General features: G+C 39.2%; 1 pseudogene; it reads right to left on the reverse strand.

The window, feature by feature from the left end:
* Positions 1-5,672: 5,672 nt before the first annotated feature.
* Positions 5,673-8,180, reverse strand: LOC130843360 (protocadherin alpha-1-like; annotated as a pseudogene).
* Positions 8,181-11,292: the final 3,112 nt, after the last annotated feature.

Genomic DNA, 11,292 nt, shown 5'->3' on the forward strand with positions numbered 1-11,292 from the left:
AAATTATTTCCTTTGTACCTATTAAAGCAAACTGTCAATTCCCTAAGATTTATGTGTCTGAGCATTCACTCTTGAAAAATCCTCATTCAAGTCTTTCACAAAACTACAACAATGTCCCAGAAGGAAAAAAACAAGAAGGGGAAATGGATGCTAGGCAAGAAAGAAAGAAAAGAGGTGTCTAAAACATTTTAAGTTCAGTTTATTATTTTTTCTTGTCCTGCTTTTTATATAAAAATAAATCACGGACTTCCTAGGTGGCGCAGTGGTAAAGAATCCGCCTGCCAATGCAGGGGACACAGGTTCGAGCCCTGCCCTGGGAAGATTCCACATGCCGCGGAGCAACTAAGCCCGTGTGCCACAACTATTGAGCCTGTGCTCTAGAGCCCGTGAGCCACAACTACTGAGCCCATGTGCTGCAACTATTGAAGCCCACGTGCCTAGGGCCCGTGCTCCACAAGAGAAGCCACTACAATGAGGAGTCTGCACACCACAATGAAGAGTAGCCCCTGCTCTCAGGAACTACAGAAAACCCATGTGCAGCAACAAAGACCCAACACAGCCACTAAATAAATTAAATAAATAAATAAATAAATTTATAAAAAAAATAAATCACTACACAACAATTTTTTCCACAGAATCCAAGTTACTTCATCGACTTAACAGTCAGATACCTTAGTGCAAGGTCAATAATAATGTTCTCCTATCAGTTGCGTTACTACCTGTTGTAATACTCTCCCCCTTAAAATGTATTCTATCCACATTAGCTTAACAGCAGTGGAACCCCAAAACAATGACTATGTTGCTGTATATTGACTATTTCCATTTTACCTCTAAAATAAACACAATTTTATTTCTGACTCCTGCAAAGTCCTCATATGGAAGACTGCCTAGGACAGCTTTTCTCCACATGTTGGCTCAGCATCCCAAAATGCTTTGATCTTATGGCATCTCAACATCAACCTGTACTTCCATAAATGCTGCAACAGGAAAAGACTGCAGAAGACAGTCTTGCACTAGCAATGATCTATTTCTGCTTGGAAGTGATATACATCATGCACATTTCATTGATCAAAGAAAATCACAGCTCAACGTAGCAAAGAAGTGAAATCTTCCAGTGTTCCCAGAAGGAAGAGAACAGAAATATTAATGGTGGCTACCAAAATAAAGAACTATTTCTCATTCTCATCTATTTGTATTCTTGACTGACCACAAGTCTCAAAGGTACTTGAAATGATACCCAGCTTCTCTAATCACTTATTGTTATACTAGAAAATAGAATTACAGTTCTAATCTTAGAGAGGAAGTTTTCTGAAAAAGAAGGAATTTATCAAGAAATAGTCTTCTCAGGTGTTCTTTCTTGTACTTTAGGCAATGTAAACATTATATTCCCCTGCAAATGAAATCACACTGGTATCATCATACCAAGGTTACTTGAAAATAAAATTGCAGTTTCTAAAATCATAGCCATGAAACTGAAATTCATTACTGAAATTGAATAATCAAAAGATAATAATATATGTTTTACTAATATTTTACTGAAAGCAATCATAGTTTTTGTTTCCACTGGGATTTTTTTGGAGCCTTCATAGAAAAATAAGAATAACACTGTTATTCTCAGTATAACAGCATGATGATCTTTGCCTAGCTTTTCCAGATGGACAGCAAAGGTGTGAAGCTGCCAGCTTCAATGGATAATTAACATTAACCAAAACTAATCCAATTGCCTAACAATGATTATAATCTGGTAATAAGATCTCAGCAAATATAAATTTGCCTTTTGAGGACATGGCCATTTTTAAGTCAATAAACTTCCTAAATGAATGACCAGTTTGAATTGTAAACATACCATGAAATAAATACCAAAAAAATAATTTTTTCCATAAATCTATATTAGTCTAAGTTTTTATTAATACTAAAATGTTCAATGAATAACAAATGTTAACGATAGCAAAGAACGGTGGGAAAGTAGAAAAATAAGGTAACTGGGTCATCTTTATAAAGAAGAGACTTAGAAATACATTTCCTGGGAGAAATCTTGTAAAGAAAGACAAAACTATTGAAAGTTGGCACAAAGATTCTGAATGGCACAAGAATATTAACTACCGATGGGAAATCCATTCATATTTATATTAAAAATAAATATTAAGTAACAACACCACTCCACAATCATCTTTTCCTCCATCCCAGAATTACCCTTTCATTTAAAATCACTTTTTAAACTTTGTAATCTTAAAACCACTTTTTTTGATTTAGTGGTCATTAACTAATATTTGAGATTCACCTCCAAGTTAATACCTTCAACTAACCCAGAAAACTTTTAATCTTTACAATTCTAATCATAATATGGAAAGAAATGTTTGCCTGTTCTTAGATCCATAATGCATCTATCTAAAATTTTGTTTTGACAGTGATCCCAGTGTAGCTGTGTGAAGGCACGCCTGAATCTCTTCAGGCCAAATTTAAAGGGCTATTAGTATTTCTCAAGTGATGTCCAATTCCATTAGAAATCTTATTGTTAACCTCTCAGTGAAGTACTGCTAGATAATTGATTTTTCAACCTATATAAATTCTTGAAGAAACAAGTTGTACCATCCTAGCTTCAAATGTCAGCCTCTAACTCAAGTTTTTTTGGCTTGATAGAAGTAATATATATTTACCGTCTCCATACTGTTTATGATTTTTCAGTTTGGCCTTAAAACATAGTTTCTTCTATCCCTCCTAATTTTTTGATCATTTTAGTTCCCCTTTCCAGGGCATTTTCCATCTACTTGATTATATTTTCTTTAGTTAAGGCAATGAGAATTACATACAGTTTTCTGAGGGCAAATCACATAAAGAAGGAAAGCCTACATCTGCTTTTTTTCCAGAAAACTTACTAATAACAGTCAGCATTATATTTCCTATTTTTTAAAAGTAATGAATAGAATGAGATCCTCCTTTATAGACACCTTGTTAAGACAAAGGAAACTGAAAAGGCAATAGTACACCAAATTCAAGTCTTTTCATAACACAAATGTTATTTTAAACAGGTTACAATGTGATCCCCGAAGGACCTTGCCTATCTTGTTTCTCTCTTGCTAGGTCCCTAGTTTCTACAGCAGGGCTTAGTATGTAGTAGGCTTTCCATGTGTGCTTGTGGAATGGATCCATCAGTAAATATATCAAGCGTCCCTAGAGAAACTCCTAAGGCTGGACATGGGGGACATAGGTAATGTGAATTAAGGAAGAGAGATTATTTTTTGACTTCTCAATTTATCTTTCCCAGTTGTATAATCTTGCAAAGTTTATGTCATATTTAAAGGAGCTGGAAACTTTTCTTGGCAATGTGACTCTAAAACTATCATTATTATTATTTTGCTGATTTTTGCCAAAAGCCTGGATGGGTATGATAATTAATATTTGAAAAATTACAGAAACATGCTCACTGCCTGTTTCTTGAAACAATTCAAGCAACAGCACTATGTCCATTCAAATATCTAGAAACGTAACTATTAAATTACACTAATTTCTTATAGAACACTTTCGCAAGGGGATATGTTTATTGAAATATTTGTAAACAAAAATATGTTCATTTAATACTTGTGTAGCTTCAGAATTAAACATAGGAAATAAAATTTAACATTATGCTCTTGACTTAGTGACTAACAAATATAACTATATAACAAATATGTTTCAGCTGGTTTTTCAAAACTGCTATCAAATAGACTGTTCAGTATATTGATAAACCCTTACATAATGATCAGTAATCAACTCTGAATTTACAGCAGGAAGAGAGGAGGTTTTTTTCCTCTCTTGAAGATTATTTATTTATTTATTTATTTATTCATTCATTTTTGGCTGTGTTGGATCTTCATTGCTGCCCATGGGTTTTCTCTAGTTGTGGTGAGCGGGGCTACTCTTCATTGCAGTGTGCGGGCTTCTCAGTGCGGTGGCTTCTCTTGTTGTGCAGCACAGGCTCTAGGCACTCAAGCTTCAGTGGTTGCAGCATGTGGACCCAGTAGTTGTGACTCTTGGGCTCTAGAGTGCAGGCTCAGTAGTTGTGGCACACGAGCTTAGTTGCTCTGTGGCACGTGGGATCTTCCCAGCCCAGGGATCAAATCAGAGTCCCCTGCATTTGCAGGTGGATTCTTAACCACTGTGCCTCTAGGGTAGCCCTCTCTTGAAGAATTGGTATAGAGAATTTCCTTTTATTTTTCTTTTTTATATTTCTGTATTTACTTCCAGGAAGGTGAGTATTAGGATTTACCCTCAGCCTATGATTGACTTTTTGATAAATTGTTCCCACTCTTCTCTTGATCTTTTACTTTGGCTTTTATTTATTATTTTTTAAATAAATTTATTTATTTATTGGCTGTTTGGGGTCTTCATTGCCGTACACAGGCTTTCTCTAGTTGCAGAGAGTGGGGGATACTCTTCGTTGCAGTGCGTGGCCTTCTCATTGCAGTGGCTTCTCTTGTTATGGAGCATGGGCTCTAGGTGCACAGGCTTCAGTAGTTGCGACACAAGGGCTCAATGGTTGTGGCTCGTGGACTCTAGGGCACATGGTCAATATTGTGGCACATGGGCTTAGTTGCTCTGCGGCATGTGGGATCTTCCCCGCCCAGGGATCAAACCCTCGTCCCCTGCATTGGCAGGCAGATCTTACCCACTGTGCCACCAGGGAAGTCCCCACTTTGGATTTTAAATAGATTTTTTAAATTGCTCTTGTAAATATCTTCCATTGTAAGCTACCTTAAATATTTTATAAAAGGTAATAAAGTGCATTAGCACAAGCAAGTTTTGGATATCCTTGGGAAATTTGGAGATAACTTAGTAAAAATACTGAACTTAGTTTTTCTGAGCCTCACTCAGCACTTCATCCACAAAGTGAGACTAAAGTATGCACTTCACAAAGTTATTGGAAAGGTTGAGAGAAGTAAAAATAAAGTGTCAGAACATTTGTAAGTGGAAGGTGCTAAGTGTTTCCTAACCGGATTCTACAATAACATTCATTCCATATTAAGTTTTCTAGAACCTGGAGAACTCAAAGTCATTGACATCATGATACTGATCATAATGGCAATGAAAAAATAGTTGTATATTTTAACATATAAATTAAAATATCACCCTACAAATATATTTAAATTACTTTTGCTTAAAATGATTTTTTTAATTGCCCACTTTGAAACATAAAAGCTTATGGGAATAAAGATGCTTTCTGTAAATTTGCCTGCAATTTTTTGTCCAGGGCTTGACATTTCATTGCGAGATATAAACTTGAAAAGGTCACTGTATGTGACTATGTTAAGATCCTGTGTTAAATATGATCGACTGCTTAATATTTCAGTATTCTTTCAAAAGAATACTAGTATTTGAACCAAGGAATATAATAATTTGTCCCTACATTAGTTTTTTTGTTGTTTGATTCCAAGTTCCATTCAAGATGCAGCGATATGTAATAGAATAAATATCTACAATAAATGGTAAGATTTGTTGCGACTTTAGTGAACAGTTGGAAAACATCTTTTAAAGCGACATTTGAAAAGATGGTTAGATAAGTAAAAATTTATTTAAAAACTAAAGCCAAATCTTAGAAGTTGAACTTACATTACCGAATTTGTTTCTGGATGTTCATTTCTTCCCAACATGTTCAGACCTGGACAAAGACTGGAGCTGAAGGCCGTGAGGGGATAATGGGCGGTCTAGGGCGCGTGTGGTTCTGATCTAGCCGGTGTACAGCCCCACGCAGAACGGGTTGCCCGCGGCACCCGCCGCCGGCTGCAGCTCATGCGACAGCCACACATTGTAGCCCGAGTCCGCGTCTACTTGGCGAAACGACCACGCCACCAGTTGGCTCTCTGCGCCCACCCCACCGCCCAGCCCAGGCGGCAGCAGCACCGGCGCGTTGTCGTTCTCGTCCAGCACGAACACCTGCAGCGTCACGTTGCTGCCCAGAGGCGGCACGCCCGCGTCGCGCGCGCTCACCTGGAACTGCAGCAGCTCCAGCTCCTCGCGGTCCAGCGGCTGCAGCGCGTACACCTTGCCGCTCTCCGCGTGCACCGACACGTAGCTCGACAGCGCTCGCTCGCCCACCCGCCGCTCCACCAGCGAGTTGGACACCAGCGCGTTCTCGTGCGCGTCCGCGTCCCACGCCGACACCGTGAAGATGTGGCAGCTGGGCGAGTTGTTCTTCACGAACCCTGTGTGCCCGGGCTGCACGAACGCGGACACGTTGTCGTTCACGTTGGCCACCTCCACGCACATGCTGGCTATGGCTGGCAGCGAGGGAGAGCCCCCATCCCTCGTGGTCACAACCACCACGTAGTTCGTCACATTTTCTCGATCCAGGGCTCTGTCCAGCACCAACGAATAGTAATTCTTGAATGTGGGCACAAGCTTGAATGGGACATGAGGCGTCAGGGTGCAGGTCACCGACCCATTGACACCAGAGTAATTGTCGGACAAGGAGATGAAGGCGATGACGGTACTGAGTGGAGAGTCCTCTGAACCGCAAAGACAGATGTGACAGCCAGTTCCGAAGCATTATCATTTACAACCAGCAATTTCACTAAAACCTTGCAGTGCCCAGGACATGGAAGCAACCTAAATGCCCATCAACAGATGAATGGAGAAAGAAAATGTGGCACATGTATACAGTGGAATATTACTCAGCCATAAAAAAGGAATGAAATTGAATTATTTGTAGTGAGGTGGATGGACCTAGAGTCTGTCATACAGAGCAAAGTAAGCCAGAAAGAGAAAAACAAATACCATATGCTAATTCATATATATGGAATCTTAAAAAATGGTACTGATGAACCCAGTGATGGCAAGAATAAAGATGCAGATGTAGAGAACGGACTTGGGGACATGGGCTGGGGGGCAAAGGGGGAGCTGAGACGAAGTGTGAGTAGCACTGACATATATCACTACCAAATGTAAAATAGATAGCTAGTGGTGAGCTGCTGCATAACACAGGGAGATCAACTCAATGATTGGTGGTGGCTTAGAGGAGTTGGATAGGGAGGGTGGGAAGGAGTTGCAGGAGGAAGGGGATATGGGGATATATGTATAAATACAGCTGACTGACTTTGTTGTACAGCAGAAATGGGCACAACAATGTAAAACAATTATACTCCAATAAACAGCTTAAAAAACAAAAAACAAAACAAACAAAAACCCTTGCAGTGATTTGACATTGGGGACCTCCTTCATCAACTGTTTTTACTTGAATTTCATAGGGTTTTCTTTCTTTATAATTCAGCCTACCAATTAGCCTAATTTCCCCTGATCTGGAATCAGTTTTGAAGTGTGTGTGTGTGTGTGTGTGTGTGTGTGTGTGTGTGTGTGTGTGTATGTGTGTCTTAATGTTAAGAGAAATATCATTGCCAAAGGAAAAGGCAATTTCACCATTTACACCTTCATCAGCATCAGAGGCATTTAATGTGGTCATTAAAGTTCCAGTTGCTACAACATTAGTAGTCTCTAATAAGTGTACACTGTACACGGCCTGGGCAAACAATGGGGCATTATCATTAATGTCGAGCACTGAGATCAGCAGCTGAGCTGTACCTTCCTGTTCTGGTTTGCCTCCATCAGTGGCTGTCAATAATAAGCGAAGTTCTGGTGTATCTACTTTATCCTAAGATTTCCTCAGTTCAGGCGAAAGTAGCTTACTTAGTTTATTACTTGCCTGTACTTCCAAAGAGAAATAATCACTGGAGCTGGGAGTGCACATTAGAAAAGCGTCGGTACCCATGTCTGCATCAGCAGCGCCCTCTATCGGGAAACGTGAATCCAGCAGTCTAGATTCAGGAATAAATAACCTGGTGGATTATCATTAACGTCCTTCACGTCCACCTCCACAAGGAAAATCTGCAGCGGCCTGTCCACAATCACCTCCAGGTGGATACTATATTTCGTGCTCTGTCCGCACAGCTTCGCCAGTCAATCCGAGAATTCACAAACAAAATGCTGTTCTGCACCCCGCAGCCTTTGGACGCCACTTAGAACAGGTATGGCACCAGCTCGGCCAGCTCCAGCCACAGGTCCTGAACGATGCAGCTCACAAAGGTGCCGTGTTTGGCCTCTTCTGGGACTGAGTAGTGAATCTGGCCACTGCCTGCCCCGCAGGCTGTGAAGAACAGAAGTGAAAGCAGCAGGCACCAGGCTCCCTGGCCACCTCTTCTTGAAAAAGGCATATCAAAAACACTACACCTTTCCTACCACTCTCCCTTTACTTTAAAATCTTGTTGTTGTTTTTTTACTTCATATTTGAAATAATTTATGTCCTTACCATTTTTGTATTCTCTCCAGTGGTGGCAAAATGGGGCTTCCTTCTTTAGTTTTTGGTAATCAGTATATGGAATCACATGGAATCTCAAGGGACCCTAAATAGCCAAAACAATCCTGAAAAATAAGAACAGAATTGGAGGACTCACACTACCTGCTTTCAAAACTTGCTAGAAAGCTACAGTAATCAAAACAGTGTGGTACTGTCATAAAGACAGACATGTAGACCAATGGAACAGAACAGAGAGTCCAGAAATAAATCCTTAGATATATGGTCAAATGATTTTCAACCAAAGTGCTAAGATCATTCAATGGGAGGAGAGCCAGTCTTTTCAACAAATGGTGCTGGGAAAACGGGAAATCCACATGCAAAAGAATGAAGTTATACCCTTACTTAACAACACATACAAAAATTAACTCAAATAGATCTATGACCTAAATGGAAGACCTAAAACTGTAAAATTCTTGGAAGAAGACAGAGCAAAACTTCATGACATTGGGTTTGGTGATGATTCCTTGGATATGGTACAGGCAACAAAATAAAAAATAGACAAATTAGACTTCATAAAAGTTGAAAATTTTTTCCATCAAAAGACACTATCAAGGACTTCTAATTTCTAGTATGAATGTAAGGGGCCTTGAAATCACCACTCCAACAAATAAAAAGCTGAGCAGACTTAAAAAAAATCAACAACTCTTCTTGGATGTGTAAGAGAGGGGAGGACACAGGGTAAACCACTACCCCCAAAATTAAGGAGACAGACAGGGGAATACAGAAAGTCACAGGTTACTGGCACAGAGACCCAAGAGCAGAAGCCACTGTGGGAACCAGAGCTGGAGTGGGAATATCTGAACTGTAATAGACAAACTGCTGGAGGCTCAATGTGGAGGGGGGAGGGGAAGCAATAATGGGGGATCCAAAAATATTTTGAAATTTACCTCCAGGAGCTTGACCAGATTCCCAGAGTAAATATCAGAGAAAAATCCCTTTGTGCTTCTGTCAGAGGGAGGGGAAAAGGAACCATTTTGAAATGTATTCTGTTCTTCTTAACAAGGCCTTCCCTCAGGGGAAACTAATTAATAGAAGACTAATTATTGTTTTATTATCAGAGCCAATTCCAGCAGGCTCTAGCCTTCCATGAGGGAGAAGAAAAATACCCAATTACAGGGCATTCTAGCCATCCTGTCTGACCTGGGGTGGAGGAGAATGAGAAACATTTGTGAAGTTCATAGTTCAGAAGTGTAATGTCACTAAAAGACTGAGACCTAATCATATGACTAGAGAATGCTTCCCCTCTCCCCACACTGCAACACTTCATTATTACTACCCTTTATAGCAGTTCCTTCTACCTGGTACATCATGTCTAGCTACCAACAAAAAATTATGAGCATATCAAAAGGGGGGAAAACTCCACAATTTGAAAAGCAGACCAAACATCAGAACTAGACATGACAGGGATGTTGGAATTATCAGACCGGGAATTTAAATCAGCTATGATTAATATGCTAATGGCTCCAATGGATAAAGTAGACAGCATGTAAGAATAGAAAAGATGGTCAATGTAAACAGAGAGATGGAAAGCCTAAGAAAGAGCCAAAGAGAAATGTTAGACACCATTTAAAAAAAAAACATTAAAAAAACCCCAATATAACAGAAATGAAAGATGCCTTTGATGGGCTCAGTATAGATTGGACATGGATGAGAAAATAATCGCTGAGCTAGAAGATATATCAATAGAGTCCTCAAAAACCAAAAAGCAAAGAGAACAAAAATTGAAAAAACAGGACAGCAAATCCAAGGACAGTGCAACAACTTTAAAAAAGGTATAACATGCACATAATTGGAGAGCCAGAAGAAAGAGAGAAAGGAAAAGAAGAAATATTTGAAATAATAATGACTGAGAATTTCCTCCAAATTAATTTCAGACATCATATCACAGATCCAGGAAACTCAGATAACACTAAGCAGGATAAACACCAAAAAACCTACACCTAGGCATATAGGTTTCTTTCTTTTTATTCATAAATCAATTAATTAATTTATTTATTGGCTGCTTTGGGTCTTCGTTGCTGCATGTAGGCTTTCTCTAGTTGTGGCGAGCAGGGGCTACTCTTCATTGCGGTACACAGTTTCATTGCAGTGGCTTCTCTTGTTATACAACACAAGCTCTAAGCTCATGGGCTTCAGTAGTAGTGGCACACAGGCTCAGTAGTTGTGGTTCATGGCCTTAGTTGCTCTGCACCATGTGGGATCTTCCTGGACCAGGGATCAAACCCGTGTCCCCTGCATTGGCAGGCAGATTCTTAACCACAGTGCCACCAGGGAAGTCTCATCAGTTTCAAACTATAGAAAATCAAAGATTAAATAAAAATCCCGTTATTGTACTATAGTTTTACTCCATTTCACCATGAGGGGAAACTGGGTGAAAGGTACACAGGATCTTTCTGTATTATTTCTTACAACTAAATTTGAATGTACAATTATCTCAAGATAAAAAGTTTAATTTAAAAAAATCCTGAAAGAAGCCAGAGGTAAAATACACTTTACCTATAGAGGAACAAAAATAAAAATTACATCTCACTTCTTCTCAAAAACCATAAGAGCTTTCTCAACTTGATAATAATTAGCACCCATGACAAACATATAGATAACATTATACTTAACTGTGAAGGACTGAATGCCTTCAAACTAAGATTGGGAACAAGGCAAAGATGTCTGGTCTCACTACTCTTATTTAGCATAGTGCAGGAAGTTCTACTCTGTGCCATAAACCAAGAAAAGGAACTAAAAGGCATATAGATGAGAAAGAAAGAAAACTGCCCCTATTTATAGGGGCAGTAAAAAAAGTCTCCTAGGGAAAAAAACCTCCTAGAAAAGTGAATTCAGCAATGTCACAAAAAATAAGATAAACTTACAAAAATGAATGTATTTCTATATACTAACAATGAAAATATACATACCAAAATTAAATTTAAAATACAATACCATTTCCATTAGCTCAAAAAAGATACTTAAGTGTA

This window comes from Hippopotamus amphibius, chromosome 1 (genome assembly GCF_030028045.1).
Source record: "Hippopotamus amphibius kiboko isolate mHipAmp2 chromosome 1, mHipAmp2.hap2, whole genome shotgun sequence".
In the NCBI taxonomy this organism is placed as follows: Eukaryota; Metazoa; Chordata; class Mammalia; order Artiodactyla; family Hippopotamidae; genus Hippopotamus; species Hippopotamus amphibius.